The following is a 7500-nucleotide window of genomic DNA, read 5'->3' as shown; positions in this document are numbered from 1 at the left end:
TCTTCTTCTTCTTCTTCTTCTTCTTCTTTGTATTATTATTACTATTGTTGGCTCACAACGAGCTTTCACACAGGTCATCAAAGATCTCTCCTTGGAAACAACCTGTGATGTTCCCTGGAAGCTGAGTGACAACAAGCCTCCCCAGATTTCCAGTACTCTCCACCCCTTTCGATAGTATTTGCAAATAAAATTGCATTATCGCAACAGCTGCTTGCCATTGATTTCTCATTGTCAGCGGCTATTGGTCTTCACTGGAATTTGAGTGGCAATAAGCCTCCACAAGGTTCCAGTTCTCTTCTCACTTTTCCAGCGAAGGTCTGGTCAGTGCTCTCTCCTCGTTTTTTTCCTTCCTCCTTTACTCTACTTGGCTGTTTGGGCTCAATTTTTTTTTGGAAGGGGGGAAGTGATGTGGTAATGGGGGGATAGGCTGGATTATAGAACTTTTAGGTATGTGGCTTCAATGTTCTTGGTTCCATGTAGCGCTTCATATTTTACCTCTGCAGTAGTTTGTCTGGCCTACACTTGTTGCTCATGTGTGTTGGTTTCCACATTCAAGGGTTTTTCTAAATATTTCCACTGTTTTCATGATTATTGTTCGCTGTATTTTTCCAGTCATTCCTCTGATTCCAATTTCTCCCATTGTTTTTTCGAATTTTTTCAGGATTCTTCCTAGTGCTCCTACTATTATAGGTATTATTTTGTTTCCTTTATCTTCCATATCCCTTTCAGCTCTCTGGCAAGCTCTGTTTCTATGGTCCGTTTCTCCTTTTCTTGTATATTCACCCTGTGGTCGGCTGGAACAGCAAAGTCTACGATTTGACAGGATTTTTCTTTCTTGTTAATTATTACGACATCCGATCTTTTTGCTTGGATGGGTTTATCAGTTTGTATCTCCATGTCCCATAGGATTTTGTGATTCTCGTTTTCAAGTACTGTTGCCAGCTTATGTTTGTACCACTTGTCTGTGCGTTTGAGATGCAGTTGTTTGCATAGTTCCCAGTGTACTGCCCTTCCCACTTGTGCGTGTCTGTTTTTGTATTCCGTTTGGGCAAGTTTTCTGAATTCACTTACTATGTGGCTTATCGTTTCGTCTCTTTGTCCACAGAGTCTGCATTTGCTGTTTTCTTGTATTTTGTCTATATATGAACAGTCTCGAGTATCTTACTAGTGTTATTATTATTATTATTATTATTATTATTATTATTATTATTATTATTATTATTGTCAATGTGTTATTGTTATTGTCATTATTATTATTATTTCTATTATTATTATTTTTTTTATTATTATTATTTTATTATTATCATTTTTATCATTATTTTTATTATTATTATTTTTATCATTATTTTTATTATTATTATTGCTATTTATATTATTTTTATTATTATCATTTTCATTATTACTATTATTATTATTGACATTTTCATTTTTCTTCTTTTTCTTTTTATTATTAATATTAATTTTATTAGTATTTTATTATTATCATTTTTAGTATTATTATTGTTATTATTGTTATTTTTATTTTTGTTATTATTATTATCATTTTCATTTTTATTATTATTATTATTATTATTATTATTATTATCATTATTTTATTTTCAGTTAAGAAAACGACAATGAGTGTTTAATCTTTATTTATAAAATTTATTTATCGTCTTTCTTGTATTTTGATCTAAATTTTATCAACAAAAATATATATTCTTTGTCTATACAATTGTAAATTTTAATAGGAATTATTATTACATTATTTATTATAGGTTTCTGGGGTTTATTTCGTATTTTTCTCATTTATCACATTTTATATATATTTTATATTAATTTCTGTATCATTTATTTTACTCAAAATTCCATACTAAATCTTAGTGACAATATGAGTTATTTTATTATTTAATCTCTTTTGATATATTTCATTTAAATATAAATACCATATAAAATTTGGCGAAAATATTATTTATTTAATTATGTCTTTTTTTAGTATATTTTATTTGAATTGAAATAGTATTTTAAATATTTGTAAAATATTATTCATTTAATTATTATTATTATTATTATTATTATTATTATTATTATTATTATTATTATTTCGGTATATTATTTTTTAAAACAGATAATAATTAAAATTTTAGTGAAAATATTATTTTTTTTAATCATTGTGTATACTTCTTTAGGTATATTTTATTTCAATTAAAATCGCATTTAAAATTTTAGTGAAAATATTATTTTTTTAATTATTATATTTTATTTTGATAAAAATCACATTAGAAATTTTAATGAAAAGAGTATTCATTTATTTATTATATTTTTTGTTTTTTATTTTAATATAAATCACATTTTTAATTTCAGTAAAATAGTATTTACTTAATTACCATATTCCTTTAGGTGTTTTTATTTTAAATTTTAGTGAAAGTAGTATTTATTTAATTGTATAACTTTTGGTATATTTTATTTTAATAGAAATCATATTTTAAAATTCAGTAAAAATATTTATTTGATTATTATATTTTCTTTTATTTTAATCAAAATTATATTTTATATTCCAGAAAAATATACTTTATACAATTATTATATTTCTATTCGTATATTTTATTTTAATAGAAATCACATTTTAAATTTCAGTTAAAATATTTATTTTCTTTTTGTATGCTTTATTTTTATATCTTAGTAAAAGTATTATTTATTTGATAATTATATTTATTTTGGTTTACATGATTTTAATTGAATTCACGTTTTAAATTTTCATGAAAATATTATTTATCAAATCATTATATTTCTTTGCTTTGATTTATTCTTATGCAAATATCATTGCAAAATGTCAATTAAGGTGTTATTTAGTTAATTTATCTTTTGTGGTGTCTTTTATTCCAATCATTATACCTTTTGACATTTTAGTGAAATAATTTCACAAAAACGTGTATTAATTAATTTCGAAATTTAATTTAGAGAATCTTCTATCTATATAAGAACCAGATACGTCCAAGGATGGAGTACTGTTGCCACATATGGGCAGGAGCTGCTAGAAAAGACTTATCCTGCCTTGATAGGGTTCAAAATAGACTTCGTGGCCTGGTGGGAGATGTCCTTTTCTCTTCGCTGCAACCTCTGTCTCACAGAAGAGATGTTGCGAGTTTGTCTCTGCTTTATCGTTATTTTCATGGAAAGTGTTCAACTGAGCTTCAATCTATGGTCCCCCCTCGCCAAACTTTCACAAGGAACACTAGACTAGCTGAAAACATTATCAATAATTTTCCCCACTCTTTATCTGTACCTAAACCTAAACATAGATTCCATGATCAAAGCTTCTTTCTTAGAACTGCATGCCTGTGGAATTGTCTTCCGTTTTCCTGCTTTCCAGCTGTCTATAATATGGTTGTCTTGAAGTCTAACGTGAACAAATTTCTAATGAGCCGTTCCACTTAAGTTAACAAATTTACCGAACTTCCATTACTATCGATTACTATATTGTCCTTTTGACTACTCTACACTCTTTAACCCTTATCCTTGAGTGGTCTATCGGCCTTGATAAGTGGTGACGCCCATGTAAAAAAAAAATAATACATGTCCACAATTATTAAATAAACATTTAATTTTTTTAAATTTTGATTCTTTTCGAAGTCAAATAATCACAACATTCACTTCAGTGAATTTTTATATCCTTTTCTTTAACTTCCCTTACTCTATGACATTTAAATACTTAAACAACTTTTAATTGTGATTTTCCATGTCTCACTGACTTTAGCAAATAAGGTGTAAACCATTATAACTATTTGCTAATATTTTCTCCTCTGAAGAGATGGTAGACATCGAAATCCTATAGGATAAGGAGTTAAAACATTTCTAATGTATTCTTTGTCTTACATAGAATAGAAAAAAAATCTTTTGATCTGAAACTCAAACATTTCACGTCATAAATTTTTAAATTCATTGAATGACTAAAATTTGATTTATTTGATCTATCTTGTATATCGAGCAATTTTTATTTAGGTGGGTTAGTACTTGTAAGATATTACTGCCAGTAATATCTTGTAAAACTTATGATCACAGGTTTCCATACCAGTTGATTGTTAGATAATTTGATTTTGAAGTCTATATATATATATATATATATATATATATATATATATATATATATATATATATATATATATATATATTTCAAAAGACAAAAGTGGATTCCAGATGGCGGAAAAGAACGCATTCTTTTCCGCCATCTGGAATCTACTTTTGTCTTTTGAAAAAGAGAGGTCCCTTTCTCTCGAAATTAATCAAAGTTCCATACCACCCACGGACTTTATATACACCAGACATACCAGCAACTTGATTATAAATAGTTATACACTAAGGTGAGGAAAGATAGACGAATAAAGGCTAGACACTCCTCTACTCAAGCACACCCGTCTACATTTGTTTGTTTTTCTTTCTTTACTTCCATAATTCCGGTTTTTCCCCCGCATTGTCTTTGGCTTAAAAAAAAATTATATATATATATATATATATATATATATATATATATATGTGTGTGTGTGTGTGTGTAAATTATATATATATATATATATATATATATATATATATATATATATATATATATATATATATATACTTCTTCAGAATAGTTTTTTTAACAATCCGTTGGTATGGAAACCTGTGATTATAAGGTTTACAAAATATTACTGGCGGTAATATTCTATAAGTTATCCCATCTAAATAAGAATTGCTCGATAGAGCAAATGAATTAAATTGTGATTCAATGAATTTCAAAAAATCCTTATTGAAATGAAGTGGTTGAGTTTCATATCAAAGATTCTTATTATTCTAAGCAAGACAAAGAATGCTTTAGAAAATTAATCTCCTTAACCTATAGGGTTTCGATGTCTACCATCTCATCAGAGGAGAGAAAATATTAGCAAATATTTATAAAGGTATGTACCCTATTTGTTAAAGTCAGTGAGACATGGAAAGTCAAAGTCAACATAATTAATTTATCAGAAGTCCTGTAGCAAGAGAATTTGCAGAAAAGGATATGAAAATTGTAGATCCAGATTGCTTGGTAAAATCCATGGTAGGCGTTCTTTACAGTAGTTGGGTAATAAGGTCCAAGTTATATATTGGGTAATCCGCATAGCTGTGTAGATATCCGAATCGGGCAAGTACTTGTGTAAATTTGTTTGTGACGGGTACGAGTTTTCCAGGTACGGGTTTTCTGGGAACGAGTTTTCCGGGAACGAGTTTTCCGGGCACCGTTTTTCACTTGTGGCAAAAATAAAATAAATAAATAAATGCAATAAAACATAGGATTATTTCAAAGATGAATACTCCAGACAAAAAGAGACCAGGTCGGCGCTACAAAAATTAAAAATAAAACTTGTAGGGAACGGCTTAACCCTTTTTTATTTATCTGTGAGAAGGTAACCTGTTGACTTTTAGCACTTAGATGCTAAAATACGTGTGGGTAACATCAAAGGATTTTTTAAAGGCAATAAAAGTAAATGAACTCTTGATAATTTACTTTGTTTGACATAATTTACCAATAAAATAATCTAATTTGACTCGGAAATCCAGGTTCAGTGTCCTTTACTTTCATGTTATAAATAAATATTCTTCTGATAAATAAATAAATACATCTGTGTTTCTTTATAATTTCCAGGGGGAAAAATAAAAGAATCGTTTTAGAATCGAAAATGAGGCTCAAATTTCCCGATTCCGATACCGACTGCGATACCGCCAAAAGTTCCGATTTTTCAGATTCCCGATTCCGATTTAGTTTAATCGTCCCAATTATATATATATATATATATATATATATATATATATATATATATATTTTTTTTTTTACTGTTTTTTTGGGGGGTGGGGGAGAATTCCAACAAAGTGCTCGATTACAAAGAAAAGCTTTTTCGATATAAGAGCTTAATATTTATTTATTTAATAGTACAGAAGTTCAGAAAAACATTGGTACCGTCGGTTTCAAGCCCAACATAAAGGGGACCAGTTAATGGGAAAACGTAAATGATGTTTTCTGAACTTCTGTACTAAGTGATATACCATTAGCGTATAAAGCGCAAAATCGAAACAAATCGAACTTAGGTATTTCGGACGATGTCAAAACATCATTAATTCACGACTCACACATCAACCGTCGATTAGCGTAATGGTTAGGAGCCTTGAGTGTCATATAGGCGGTCGGGTTTCGAGCCTAGCTTGAGGTAGTTGCCTGCCTAGCCGCACTGATGAGCTGTGAAACACTACTGTCCGTGGAAGACTCTCTCTCTCTCTCTCTCTCTCTCTCTCTCTATATATATATATGTATTTATTTGTTCACTATTTTTGGGAAAGAATTCCATCAAGGTGCTCGATTACAAAGAAAGATTTTCAATATAAGAGCTTCATATTTATTTATTCAAAACTGCACAGAAGGTCAGAAACACATTGGTACCGTAACATAAGGGGGAGAAGTTAATGGTAAATAACGTTAGGCTCTCGTCAGCCATAGCCTAACATTATTTACCATTAACTGGTCCCTCTTATGTTAGGCTTGAAACCGACGCACTAATATTTTTCTGACCATTCTTAACATGGGGAGGAGAGGGTATCGTTTAAAAGTCATTTCGGGGGCACTTGTGCAGTGCTTAAAAATATACAAATTTATTTTCTTTTGGGGGTGGGGAGGCTCGTTTTAAAACTATATCTATCTCAGTATTTTTTTTAATTTTCGGACATTTTTTTGGTAAAAATTAAACAAACACACACACACACACACACACACACACACACACACACACACACACACACACACACACACACACACACACACACACATATGGTGCCCGGAAAACTCTTCCCGGGAAAACCCGTACCCGGAAAACTCGTACCCGGAAAAATCCCCCCATTTGCTAGGTAGGAAAACTGGTCCCGTATTGAATAAATATCGATTGAAAACACATTTTATTTCATTCTTGAAGGAGATATTGTTTTATAAAGGGACTATGCGCCCCCATAATATTTAAAAAAATATTTTTAACTCTTGCTTAAAAAAAATAAACTTGATCACGGAGTCAAGATACGAAAAACGAAACCAAATATTTATTAAAAAAATACTCTAGTTTTTACACTTTTTGTGTCATTACGAAACAAAAATAAAGAAAGAAAACACGTATTATCAAAGAAAGCAATTATTTTATTTAGAGGAATTAATTCAGTTTAAATAATTCTTGTGTTATTACGAAACAACAAAAAAGAAAACACGGTCTTATGTAATTTTGGTACGATGCTGACGTAATAACGTTATTATTTCGAAAGCCATTCTTAATATGGGGAGGAGAGGGTATCGTTTAAAAGTCATTTCGGGGGCACTTGTGCAGTGCTTAAAAATATACAAATGTATTTTCTTTTGGGGGTGGGGAGGCTCGTTTTAAAACTATATCTATCTCAGTATTTTTTTTTAATTTTCGGACATTTTTTTGGTAAAAATTATTTACTAAGTAATGTCTTGTGCGACATTACTTG

The 7500-nt window shown here is 29.5% G+C and overlaps 1 protein-coding gene across 1 annotated transcript in view; it reads left to right on the top strand.

Moving 5' to 3' along the window:
• The window catches only part of LOC145269174 (uncharacterized), a 273418-nt gene that overhangs the window by 263952 nt on the left and 1966 nt on the right, over positions 1–7500 (top strand). The window lies entirely within an intron of this gene.

Source organism: Euprymna scolopes, chromosome 45, assembly GCF_053919585.1.
Source record: "Euprymna scolopes isolate OS-2025 chromosome 45, ASM5391958v1, whole genome shotgun sequence".
Lineage (NCBI taxonomy): Eukaryota > Metazoa > Mollusca > Cephalopoda > Sepiida > Sepiolidae > Euprymna > Euprymna scolopes.
Note: the sequence above shows the minus strand (reverse complement) of the source record. Positions and strands in the feature narration are given on the sequence as shown.